Source organism: Rosa rugosa, chromosome 2 (assembly GCF_958449725.1).
Source record: "Rosa rugosa chromosome 2, drRosRugo1.1, whole genome shotgun sequence".
Lineage (NCBI taxonomy): Eukaryota > Viridiplantae > Streptophyta > Magnoliopsida > Rosales > Rosaceae > Rosa > Rosa rugosa.
This window is the reverse complement of record NC_084821.1, coordinates 28,846,082-28,860,395: the sequence shown is the minus strand read 5'-3', so window position 1 is coordinate 28,860,395 and position 14,314 is coordinate 28,846,082. Positions and strand designations below refer to the sequence as shown.

The 14,314-nt window shown below is 39.2% G+C and overlaps 1 long non-coding RNA gene across 1 annotated transcript; it reads right to left on the bottom strand.

The window, feature by feature from the left end:
* Nucleotides 1-2,174: 2,174 nt before the first annotated feature.
* Nucleotides 2,175-3,204, bottom strand: LOC133728124 (uncharacterized). The gene is made up of 2 exons (XR_009855634.1): nucleotides 3,058-3,204; nucleotides 2,175-2,406 (listed from the first exon to the last, which is right to left on the bottom strand). It is a non-coding gene; the product is annotated as an uncharacterized LOC133728124 (long non-coding RNA).
* Nucleotides 3,205-14,314: the final 11,110 nt, after the last annotated feature.

Genomic DNA, 14,314 nt, shown 5'->3' with positions numbered 1-14,314 from the left:
ATAATAGTTAGGTGACTGTTCTTGCCTAAGTAAGCTTAGACCCAAGTGGTTGGATATTTCTTCCCTTCGCAATGCATACAATTAGGGGTCGTCAATGGGCCAGGCTGGGCGAACCCTGCCCAAAATTGACCGACTCGAGCTGGGTCTTAATATGTTTATGCAATTTAATGTGCCAGGCAGGGCTTTTTCTGAAAAATCAAAGCCTGGGCCCAGCCCTAGGCCTAAGGCCTCGCGGGCTTTTCCGGGCCAGGCTATGCCTAATTTTTCAATCATGTATTACTAAAATTTTTACATTCTTTTTGTTTATCAAAATTTTTTTCACATTCTAATATATATATGCACACACACACACACACACACACACACACACACACACACACACACACACATATATATATATATATATATATATATATATATCTTGGCTTAACACTTCACCCAAAAATTGATACAATTTATCAAACAAATATCATCAAATGATTCAAATCTATACTAATGTGAGAATAATGAGAGTGTCAATTCATCAAATCAAGATGAATCTACAATCTATTATCTATATCAGAGGCCACTTGAGGAGCCATAGGAATTGTTTAGCACCATCATTTTGTACCCACTTGACACCTGCAAAACCATGTACCAAGCTAACGTCAGGGCCATCTTTATTTTATAATGGGCAAAAAAACCTGCAATCCTTCATTTCTCAGTTTCTTTATTTTTATGGGTATAACTACTTCAAAGAAAAAAAAAAACAAAGAAACGGAACATCCATTCATTCCCAAAACAAATACACATGCCCATTATCATTTTGCAACATAAACAAGAATCTCAGATAGTAGAACTAGGAATTAGACAACAAAATGATAAGACTTTGTCAAATAAAATATGAAATATGTATAGATTAGTAACCATATTAGTCTTTATCACACATGATTACTCTTAAAAAGAAAAGGTGAGAGACTGCATCACTATAGAATGTGTACATCCCAACTAGGTTGGCAGCTTCTGCATCACTTTCACTATCAACCATCCAAGTTGGTCTTGAAGCCCTATTCCACAAACTCGGTGTTCTAGTTCAAGGCCTAAACAGAATCGAGTTTTCCCAAAATCCTTCATCTCAAATTCGGATTTCAAGTAGCTCGCGGCTTCTCTTATTTCATCAACAGACCTATTATGTTCATATTATCGACATATACAGCTACAATTGCAAATCCTGAACTTGTTTTCTTTATGAATACGCAAGGGCATAATTCATCGTTCTTATATCCCTTCCCAATTAAGTAGTCACTTAGACGGGTATACCACATCCGCCGGGATTGTTTCAATCCTTGGCACTTTCTCTCTCTCTCTCTGAATCAAGATCCTCGTAGAGATATGCAGTAACCACATCCATGAGTTGCATTTCCAGTCCTTCAGAAACTACCAAGCTAACTAAATAGCGGAATGTTATAACGTCCATTACGGGAGAGTATGTCTCCTCGTAGTCAATTACAGGGCGTTGTGAGAAACCTTGCGCCACAAGGCGAGCCTTGTACCTCAGGACTTCATTCTTCTCTTTACGCTTTCTGACAAAGACTCATTTATGTCCTACAGGCTTTACACTTGGTCGGGTTAGCACTACCGGACCAAATACCTGTCTCTTTGCGAGAGAACACTAGGCCAAAAAAGCGAACAGACAACGGACCAAATTCGTTGTGTGATTTGGACGATCTCCGTTGTGTATCGGAGCGTTGTGTGATGAAAAATGGCACAACGGTGGAAACCCGTTGTGTGAATCACAAACAGTCAACACTTATTTGGTTAAAACTGTTGTGCCTTCTCTCGGCAGATGGCAGCCACAGTTGCCGCGCAGTCATGCTGCACATGTCATTGGCATCATTCACACAACGAAAGTTGTTTCCGAGCCGTTGTATGAAAGGCGAATCAGATAACGTATTCTAGTTATTACAGTTGTGTTATTGTAAATCAGACAACGTATGTTTGTTAGAACCGTTGCATGTTATATAAGGATTCATTGTGTGAACATCCAAATTGTTACTTCAGACAACATTATTAACATTAGAAATTCTGTTGTGTGATAATCATCTTTTCTGGATTTTGTGCATTGATAATAATGCTCCATTTTACCTAATGAACAGTGACTAATTGTGTGAAGTTTACTATATTAGTGCTTGAACTCATTATCCAATGAACAATGATTAATATTTACGCCAAAAGCAATGTGATAGATCAATAAAATTCCAATATATCCACCAAATATTGAATCCAAGTAACATGTCATTACTATAAAGTTTCATAGCTAGCTGAATTTACATGATGAAAGAAAATATATTTTGCTTCATTGCTTGGTATTCCATGCTTGATCACTTAGTGACTCTTTAGGCAACATTTCACTAGATGTTCCCAAACCTGCAAACAGAATAAGCAAAATTCAAGGTTATGAAGGATTTAATCAGGTAAAATAAATGTCTGGTCATGGGGAGAGGATCTGATAACCTAGTTTTTCACTCATTTCTAAGTAATCAAAATTGCAAAAGCATTAAGATATGTCAACCAAAAAACTTGAAAACCCAGAAAACAAAAAGTTAGGGAAGTGTCATAACTAGCTGCTATCTTATCAAAGTTGGGATCCTCTCTTGAGGGAATAATACCATATCTAGCTCGAGTAGGAAAATATCTGAAGTAAGGAAAATATATTACAACTAAGCATTAACTAAAAACAGATACTTTAGTTCACCAAAAGAACATAATTCAACCCAGAAAAAGTTCACACTTGACAGCAGCAAAAATGGTATCAGAAGCTCCTAACAAGGCATTATTATAATGCTTCTGGGTGAAAAGACCTCCTAGCAAAATTTACAAGTCTACAACTCATTTATTAATACTCAGAACCTAGGACCTAAACCTTTCCCTGCCCTCCCCACCAACTACCCACAACTCACCATCAGACCCATTAAACTATCTACCAAAGCCTTGATCAACCAAAATTAATAGAATCTAGTTTGATGTTATCAAATTCAATTTTCTCTATTGAATTATAATAACCTGTTGGAGCCTCACCTTCTCCAACCAGTTGCCAATACCCTGACCTGAGAGATTCAAATTGTTCCTCCGTGCAGTTCTGTAATAATGCTTCCACTCAGAAATTTATCCCAAGAGAGCCAAGGAACTGAGACTGAGTAATAGGGCCATGAACAGACACATCTCCTGTAGACAATAAGATTTAAGCAACAAATTCAATCTTCAGCCTTCAGTTTCACCAATCAATAGAAATATGATACTGAAAGTAACCAATCAAAGCTAATATTGCTCAGAATTCTGCAGTACCGTATCTAGTGCTACTCAAAGGTTTTAGGCAACTAAACATGGACATTAAGCTTCATTTCTAGCTTAACAAGGAAACGAGCTCCTTGTTCATAGGCTCCCTTACTCTCTCACAACCCAGAAACAGAGAACATATGACTTTGTAGTATAACAATATTTGTGGAATCAGGAAGGATGATAATGTTGAGAAGAATTTGAATGAAGCTAAAAACAAGATGGATAGGAAGAAACAAACCCTTTGCATCAACTTAAACACCACTATCAATGCATTTAAGCAAGTTATCCACTCCTCCTTCTCTGGCAAAGGCATGTATAGCATCCATCTTGCTGCAAGGTAAACAACTTCACCTTAGCATGACCTTAATTTTATTTTATTTTTTCTTTTGACAAAACAGTATTAGCCCATGCCAAGGAATTATAAAATATGACAAAGATTAGCTCATTGACTTCAGATGACTTGAAGCACTATGAAAGACAAAATTTATATAACTAAACACTTGGACACCAGATAACTAGAACTCTTAGTTCTACAAGATATTATACACAAAGAGCAAGCTCAGATCGTGTATAAAACTTCACATAATTAGTACCAAGTACTCTATCAGCCTTCCAATTGTGCAACTTATAGTTTTCACAGACAAGACACAAGACCACCACAATCACTATTCCAAGATACAAGTAATCTCCACTTCTAGTTCGCAAACTGAGCTGATAAATTAAACAACAAAAAAGCTAACTCAAGCATACAAAAAATGCTGAACATGATTATGACAGTTTCAGCAGAACTTAAAGCATCAAAAACCATGTAGATATAACAATGAACTCCTAATATATCAAACCTCCCATAGTTAGCAGTAGTGAAGAAGCTTACAAATCATTTTCAGATCCCTCCTCCTAAACAAAAGTGCTGAAAACCGGTCCCATTGATCTTTTTGAATCATTACCAATCGAGCTACCATCTCCACCTTTGCTCTTCTAGCAATACAAAACAAACAATCTGACAAGAAAACCAAACAGAAAGTAAGTAACTACACCACTGTACTAATACAGAGAAACATCGAAAACAACAAGGACTAGCGAGACCACTCACCACAATCAAACCATCAGTCCAAGTAGGATCGATATAGCTCACTAACAATATCAATGTACTTCTGCCATGCTTGCCAAATCCTCAATCACCAAATCGCCAAGAAAAACATTTCAACCTCCAGACCGTCCAATCTCAAAAGCATAACAAAATCAACAGTACGTTCAAACTCAAGGTAACCATTCAATTTCAATTTCAAATGGGTGATTCATGATTCAATCAGATTAAGAAGAAGAAGATAAGAAGAGAAGAAGAAGAGGAAGAGGAGTAGAAGAAGACGGAGAGGGAGACTGGGAGAGAGAGATACCTGGAGCTCGGAGACGGAGACTCGGAGATGGGAGACCGGAGAGGCGGAGACCGGAGAGGCGGAGACCGAGAGTCAGAAACGGCGGAGACGGAGACACGGAGTCATGGAGAGAGTCAGAAACGGCGCAGTTGAGTGCAGCTGGGTTGCTGTGTTCGGGTTTAGGGATTCTTCTTTAATTTCTTCAACTCTGCCAATCTCAGATCGAGGCCGAGCTCAGGATTTAGAGCTGTTACTTCAATTTTAGATCGAGGTCGGGATCTCGGCGCTTCAGATTCCGCCTGAGAATGGAGGAGGGATGATTGTGATGGTGAGGAGGAGGAAGAGGAGCTCGAGTTTAGGAGGAGCTCGAGTTTGGGTTGAGAACGGAGCTTAGGGTTTGTGTTTCAGTTTTGGGGTCGGGCGCAATTTTTTTTCTAAGTGTGAAAATTTTGAGTTTTAGTCCCCGCTTCCTCATTTCACTTAAAGACTTAGCGTTTTTTGCAAAAATAGGTTCCCGCAAATTTTCAAACAAAACTTTTAACACCGGTCATTTTAAGAACCGATGTTAATGATATACATTTAAATCGGTATTTTCGTAAAACGATGTTAGATTACTTTTTTATATCGTGGGCAAGTCTGACCGATTTAAAACATGCGATGTCTATGAACAGATTTCTAGTAGTGAATGAGTGCTATTTTGGGGCAAATATAGGCACGTCCAAACCTTTCCCTCTTGATCGTACAACACAAAGTCAAAAACTGTTGTACGATATTTTGCACGCTACTCTCATACAACAGATATAACTATTCTGTTGTACTATCTAGTATCAATTTAAAGCTGAATTTGAGTCAAGCTAGGAGGAAAATCTGCCGCTATTTTTTTTTTCATTCACACAACGAATTATTCTTGTAAGTGTTATGCAATGATCTTCTAGCTAAAAACTTCATAATTTTAACAGCCTTATACAACGTAAGTTTTGTAAACGTGTTGTATGATTCACTTTCTCTCATCACACAACAATTTTTTTTTTTTCGTTGTGTAAAAAGTGTTGTATGTTAAGGTTATTGGCCTAGTGGAATCTAGTTCTGCCTGGATTGCTTCTTTTCATTTAGCCCAATATGCTCTTTGTTGACATTCTGCAACAGAGCACGGTTCAATATCATCGTGCTCTATGATTTCTTGAGCAATAGTGTATGCAAATATATCATCAATGTGTATGGAAGATCTTTCCATCAACTCATGCACACTTTCATAATCCATTGAGATTTCTTTGTTCTCTAGAATCATTTCAAACATTGGAGCGTCCTCCAGTATTGATTCATAGACATAACTATAATCAGAGACAATCTTATAAGAGGGATTCTTTATATTGATGATTAATGGATCGGTTTGTGCCTTACTCACCATCTTCTTCCTTGGGTGAGTGTCAGTCGAACCAAGTGGCCTCCCCCTCTTCCTTTGGGGAGCCACGGCCTCAACCACACCTCCATTAAGTGTGGTTACAGTGCCTCTATCTGCGGCGTCGTGCCCCTTGTTGGGAACTTCTAACCTTGCAGGCACATTTGCAGCTAGTATATGTGATCTCGTCACTTTTGCGATATCAGTAAATGCATCAGGCATCGAATCTACTACGTTCTGAAGATCGATTATTCTTTTCACTTCACTTTCACATTGTGAAGTGCGGGGATCAAAATGAGACAAAGTGGGGACAAACCACGGCAATTCATGTCGTTCCCTTGGAAAATTCTTTTTCTTATCTCGCCCTAACGACGGGAAGACTGTCTCATCAAAGTGACAATCTGTAAATCTAGCGGTAAAGAGATCGCCTGTCAAGAGTTCCAAATAGTTGATAATGCATGGTTGGGGATTCGTATCCAACATAAATACCTAATCGTCTCTGAGGATTTTTGTGCGCTGTGGAGGCGCAATTGGCACATATACTGAACAACCAAATATGTGTAAGTGTGAAATGTCAGGCTCATATCCAGTTGCCAACTGGTACGTAGAAAATGGTTGGCTAGCAGTGGGTCTGAAACGAATAAGTAAAGTTGTGTGCAATATTGCATAACCCCAAGTAGATATAGGCAAGTTGGTGCGCATAACCAGTGCCCTAGCTACCATCTGTAGCCTTTTGATGGTGGCTTCTGCGAGACCATTTTGTGTATGCACATGGGGTACAGGATGCTCTACATCGATCCCAATAGACATGCAATAATTTTCAAATGCTTTTGATGTAAACTCTCCAGCGTTATCAAGCCTTATAGACTTGATAGGGTGATCAGGGTGGTGAGCCCTTAAACGTATAATCTGTGCTAGGAGTTTCGTAAATGTAGCATTTCTTGTGGACCATGTGACATGTGACCAGCGTGTCGAACATGTGACCAGCGTGTCGAAGCATCCACCAGAACCATAAAGTACTTGAATGATCCGCATTCTGGATGGATAGGTCCACAGATATCTCCTTGTATCCTTTGTAAAAATGGAATGTTTTGTTTTGTATCTTTAGCATAGGAAGGTCTCGATCCTATTTTTGCTAAAGAGCAGGCTTTGCAAAACGAGTGATGTGCCTTTGAAATAGTCAATGAGGCATAACGGGAGAGAGGTAGTGCTTCTAGTACTTCAGAAGGCAATGGCTGCATTTGAGCAGTACTAGGACCAACACCTTGCAGTGTGGCGGATTTTTTGTCCTATTTTATTTTTCACTCGAAAGAAGGGATGTCTGTGTGAGTTCTTTAAAATACGGATCATCATGTCATGACTAGGATGCCCTAGGCGGTCATGCCAAAGCCTGTATGAGTCAGTGTCCCACGTTTCATTGTTGGTGATGGCATAGGATCCAATGATCCAAATAGTAGTGAGGTATAGTCCACTAGTTTCTCTAAAATGTGTTTCTTTCCACATTCATTAGAGGTAATATAAAGGTATTTGGTTCCATTCTAATAGTGAGTTTCTATATGATAACTGTTGGCACAAATATCTTCGAAGCTTAGCAAGGCTCGATTAGCTCTTGGTGCATACAGAGCATCTGTGACTTTAAACATTGTACCGTTAGGCAGCAAAAATTTGGCAGTTCCTCGCCCTTTTGTTACTTGTGATGATCCAATCATCGTAGTCACAGAGGAATTATAAGCTATTAATTCAATGAATAATTGCCTATTCCTTAATATGGTGTGGGTAGTCCCACTATCAACTAAGCACTCAAGTTCTCCTCGATTCATTCCTGAAGTAAATGAGAGGTATTATTAAATAATTCGAAAATATATCTCATATTCTTTAGAGTATTTCTATTTAGGTAGAATGATAATCTTTTCATTCTTAAATTTTTTTCTTCTTCTCTAGATGTATTGCTTTACATCTTTATAGTGCTATTTCGAACTATGTATATATGTGTAGTAAATAAAATCGAATAAATTCAATGCTTCAGAATAAAATCTGAAATTTATTAGTAAGCCAACGATAATCAAATCAAGGTCTTGTTCATAAATCTAATTCATCAAACCATTATTTAAACTTTAAGACCAAGCAATAGTCTAATTTAAAAAAATGAGGCATTATGCCTTCACAACTATCTTTGAAAAATAAAATAAAGCAGATCAGTCAAAATCTAGAGCATCCATTAACTGAGAAAGTTCCTTGTTGCCATTGAAGTATGCAATTGTAAGGTTGACGTCTGGGTCATGGCCTTCTTCTTCCATATAGTGAGCCTCTTGTTCTTTAGGCTCCTCATACCTCTTGTAAGTGGCTGCTACTGTCACGCCCCTGATTTTTAACACAGTAAAAATCGATATATAATCTCATACTTATATATGCGCGATCGTTCAACCATCAATACAAAATACCTGGAAACTTTTCCCTTTTAACCCAAGTACACATTGATGCCCTGAACCCACAATAATAACATCTACTCGCCCTCCACAGAGTTATGTAATACAACAGCTTACGAATTAAATTGCCACAACAAAATAAAACGTAAATGCTCCTTAGAGCTCACTACAAGCGGAAGTCTTAATAACGGTAAAGTCACATAAATGGCTTCCTACCGTTAAGCTGCAAGCACGCTACCTCAGCATCAGCCATGATTATCCTGACCTGCAGAAATAACTCCTACACCGTTTGAATGGTGCACCAGGTTGCCACACAACAAACCCGGTAAGCTTTTGCAAGCCCGTATGAGTAACTCAAAACACACACGCACAACTCATCCAACGAGGAAACCCATCAACTCGTGAAAAAGAGCCACACACCTTGTTTTCCCAACACAGCACATTCTTTTCCCAAAAGAACACAACACAATCACCCCGTGACAAAAATCATATTAATTGAAACTCTGACAATTTAAATATGATACACAAGTCCTCCCCGGACATTTAAAAGAAAGCATCCCCGAAACTCCCTTTTAAAAACATGTACTCATGAGCATCAGATAGCTCCCCGCTACTCCCCTTGATGTACAAACAACAAAATAGTCCAACCTGGACAAAATAACACATCGGTCCAACCTGGACAAAAAACACATCAGTCCAACCTAGACACACAACACATCAACACACACCTCAATCATATCTATCGTTAACCTAACAAATAGAATATGATTCACAAGTCCTCCCAGGACATTTAAAAGAAAGAATCCCCTAAACTCTCTTTTAAAAACACGTACTCATGAGCATCATATAGCTCCCCGCTACCCCCCATGATGTACCAACAACGGACTAGAGCTCTAACTGATCGTATCCAGTCACCCGGCCAAAGGCGTGAAGTCCCGATCGTAAGACAGATCACCACACGGATCACTCCCAGCAACCCCGAATCCTCAGACCTCCCCAGGTCATCAGCTCAAACATTAAACAACCCACACAAATCTTGACACTTCCCAAACAATAGGAATTCCCAATTCCTAACACATTGTCTCCCGAAAAGTCAAGCCTCAAGCAATAGAATGAAACCCATCAATCCCTATTGTATAAATCACCCATCAACCCACAAGAATATACATATTTCACGTAAATATATATATATATACACACGTGGTCATTCACTCAGGAATGCCACTAATACCAACAATAGTTTGCAGTTAACTAAATAACTCTCAAAACAATAAGGGCATTCCGTTCATTAATGAATCTTGTGAGATTACTCACCTCGAAACTCCCGCTGCATCTTCAATACAGAACAAGGCAGCCACACCACAAAACAACCGTCCAAGGATACCTCGTCAAGTACCTAATCACATACGGTTTCAACTTAGCCACAATCCACAAACGATTTAAGTCTGAAACCCTTGTTTTGAACTAAAATCCCCAAAGTGACGCCAATCGAGGCGAAACCACATCCGAGACCACCCAATGTCTCCGGAATACTTCTACGATCGATATGCCAAAACCACAAGTCGATCGGAAGCTCGAATCCTCACGGATCGAATAAATCGACCGGTATGAAACAGTAAAAATCATAACAATTCCATACGAACTCCAAAATTTGCATATTATATATCGAAACGCTCGTATCAATGAGTAGAACATATATAATACCAAAAATAGTTCCCTACATGGCCGGAAAGCCACCAGAACGCCGCCATAGGAAGTGGCTCACCGCCGCCGGCCAAAACTCAATATTTCACAAAACTCCCAACATCAAAGCTGTTCATCTAAGCATGCTTGTGAATTTTCATAACTAGCTCGAAGTCAGAAAACAAGCATAAAGGGTCGAAAACTACCTCACAAGCTTTGGATTCTTGCTCAATCCGAGTTGAACCGATTTCCACGTAAATCGATCCAAACAACCACCACAGATCGATCAGGGAGCCTTCTCTGAACTCAACCAAGGAAGCATGAAGCCACGAAGTCGCCGGAGCTACATTTTCCGACAGGGTCAGAAAAGACCAAACTGCGCCGCCTTGCTGCGCCGCACACGGTAGATATCGCCACTAGAGGATGCCACAGAGACGACCGGACGGAGGAGACGAACCCGCTGACCAAGTTTCACGGCCAGAGATCGCCGGAGCTGCGATTTCCGGCAGGGTCGAATCACCTGGTCCGGGTCGGGTCAGTCGCGAGTGAGGAGAGAGAACTGAGTGTTTCTGGTTTCCGGAAAAGGAAAATGGAAAAATGGAAATAGTAAGTTTCCGAAAATGGAAACTCCTACTTATAGTAACTTTCCAAATTTTCAAACGCTCAAAACTTTCTCATACGAACTCCGATTTCTGCGTTCCACATATCCACGAACTCGTATCGACGCGCTCTACAACTTTCGTGAAGGAAGTTTTCGGAGAAACCCAACAAATAAAAAGTTAACCCTTGCGCCCCCCCTAAAACGACGCTTCCTGAATAATTATTCGCCCGAAACACTTCCGCTCCATCCACGAGCCATGAAACCGTCCGATACCCACAATTTAAATTCCAAAAAATCCTCGAAAAATAAATACGAATTTCCGGGGCATCACATTCTTGCTTGACAGTTCTTGTACCAATGCCCAATAACTCCACACCTATAGCATGGTTCATTGCCAACTCTTTCCTTTTTTACTGAAGGGTTCTTAGGTGATGTTTGGACCTTGTTTCCATGACCACTAGGGCCAGCACCACCATCTCTGCGCCATACATTGGGAGGGCCTCCACGGCCCATACCACGACCCCCATGTCCCTTTCCACATGGTGCATTGTTGCCACGTAGGTAGGGATCAGCACGTCTAACCCCCTTTGCATTGGGGTTCTTTCCACCTTTCACTTTGCCATAATTAGCCTCGGGAATTTTCTTTGTCCCAACGGGCCTGACATTGTTGTTAAAAAGAACCTCATTATGCCTCTCAGCCACTTGCAGTAGGTTGATCAGCTTATTGAAGGTTGTGATTCTTTTGTTGTCATACTCCAGCCTATACTGGTTTGCTAGTATAAGTGCTGAAGTAGGAAAAGTGGAAAGAGTCTTTTGGATCATATCATCTTCTGTGAGTTCCCTTCCACAGAAATTGAGACGTGCCTTTAGGCGCAACATGTCCTTATTGAAGTCATTGACCCTTTTGTAGTCAAGCAAACAGATTTCATTCCACTGAATGGTCAGTTCTGGGAGCAAAGTGTCATGAATGTTTCCAAAACGTCCCTTAAGGGCATCTCACAGTTCTTTAGGTGTCTTCAACGGAAGGTACTCCCAGCGTGGGCTAGGATCAATATGTCGCCTTAGAAACATTAAGGGACTTGCTTTCACCTTGTTAGACAGTACATCGTCTTTGGGATCGGTGATGGTGGCAGTGTAGTCTTTTGCCACAAAGGCGGTTTCCACATCAGAAACCCAGCGATGGTACTCAAGTCCTTCTGAGTCCAAAATGTCAAATTCAGGTCGAGTTGGATCATCCATCTACATAAACAAGAGAGAAGATATATAAATTACGCAATCATAAAGACATCCACTTGAATTATTTTCCAAGAATATGAATTAGATTTCAAGACCAAGATTCGTAATAATGGTCCTTTTTTTTTCCGATGCTATGTGAAAATGTTTTATCACGGTAATTATGAATTTATAATGCGCATGAATTTTCATTATCAGAGCCAAATTTAATGTATATATAGCATACTAAATAAGGAATAACCATAACATGTTTAATAATAAATAAAACATAGCATATAAAAATCACAATTATATAGGGCAGTAAGCAATAGTAAAACTTGCTAAAACCTGCTTTAGAATTCCACATTAAAAACAATTATAGAAGATAGTAATATCAATTACAAGACATGCTCAAATTTCATAAATATATAACAAAATATATGCTACACATAATAATTAGCAATAATATAGCATGCTCAAATTTCTATGAATAATAAACCATATATAAAATAACAAGGCATGCTAAAATGATCAATATTATCTAACCAAACATGCTCAAAAAGTTCTAATTATAAAAAATTAAATTTACCGGTGTATGAAATTAAATAAATAAAAGAAAACATACTTGGTTTCGAGAAAACAAAACGATCCTAGCGCACGCGCGTGTTGTTGCAGGCGTGCGTAACGATGGTTTTTTTTTTCTTCAACAGTGGGCCGAGGCCTTCTTCCCCTTTTCTTTTTTGGTCTGTCTAGGGGAGAACCCAGATGGGTGCTGCACCGATGGAGAGCGCCGATGGCAAGGATGAGCAAAAAGAGGAAGAAGATTGAGGCACGTGTGGGCTGGCAGAAGAAGAAAAAGTCTTTTTCTTTTTTCTTCTAGGGTTTTGGTTTTTTTTTTTCTTGGCTATTGGCTCTGAGCGTGCTGATCTTGGCTATTGGCTCTGAGCGTGCTGATAACGTGTAAAAGTAAAATAGGAATTGGTCTACTCATTTCATTAGATAGTCCCTTTATATAGGGAGAGAATTACAATGGAAATATCAATTACAATAATGGCAGCAAATGATGATTGAGCTGTAATTGCTAATTTCTTAATTCCCTCTTCGTCAGTTACTTTGACGAAGACACATAATGTGTTTTTCCTTTAACATATTTTTATTTGTCGTGCATTATTATTAAAAAGGATCCAGATCCTCTCATTGGCTCCCATTCCTCCTTTGTTGTCCTTGACTTCTAATTTCATCCATTGATCTAAAATCCAAAGGCCATAAACATGACACCTTAGTAATAATCCACTGAAACTTATTAGATAAGCAATTAAATGAAAACGACGTTTAGAAGAAGACGTTAAGTCTCGAGTTCTCTTTCTTCTCCTTCGTCTTTGTTGGTTCATCCCTCACATACTTCTTTGTTAAGCTCCAGTGCACCACCGTAATTTGAACAACGGTCAAATCTGTCATCCTTTCTCCTTCAACTTTTCTCAAAATTAAATCTAAGCAATATCAAACCGTGAACCCATCAAATACTAGTGATTTATCCACTGGATTTGGGAATTCTAATGGCTTAAGTTCCAATTTTAGCTTTAATTCATCGTCCCTGTCACGCGAAGGGCCGGGTCTTTCGAGGTCGAGGCTTTTGAAGGTTAGAAGAGGCCTAAATTCTCAGATTTTGAAACCCATGGCCTCACCGGAAACTTGGGCTCCTCCAGGATTCAATCCCTATGGGGCTTCAGTTTCTGGGGAATGCTCCTCCAGGATTCAATCCCTATGGAGCTTCAGTCTTTGGGGAATTAATGGCTGGTTTGGGATTGCTGTAACTTTTAAATAAAATTGTTGTTGCTGTGTTGTGAGAATAATCAGCTGTGAATTAAAACAGTTTCATGTTTGGTAAATAATATTTTTAAAAGTGCTGTCAGTATATAAAACAACTACAAAGCGTGTTTTTATCCACAACAGCTTCTAAAAGCAACCTCTGAGCTGCTTCTAAAATCTGCTGCCAGTGACCTGTAACTTTCAATTAAAACTGTTTTTTATTTATTTACCAAACACATTAAAATCTAAAATTTTGAACAAAAGCTGATTTTGTTTTAAAACAAAACAATCCCAAACGGGGCCTAAGGAGTAGTAACCAAATGAGCAATTTTACTCAAAACCATGGAGGTGAAGATGAATATTTACTGTCATTGACGAGAATTTGATAATATATATGAGTTTAATTGAGATCTGGGTGCTCTATCATCATCAAGAAGATTTGGATGATGGGCAGCAGCAAGAATTAAACTGAATCTAATTTTTGGTTTGC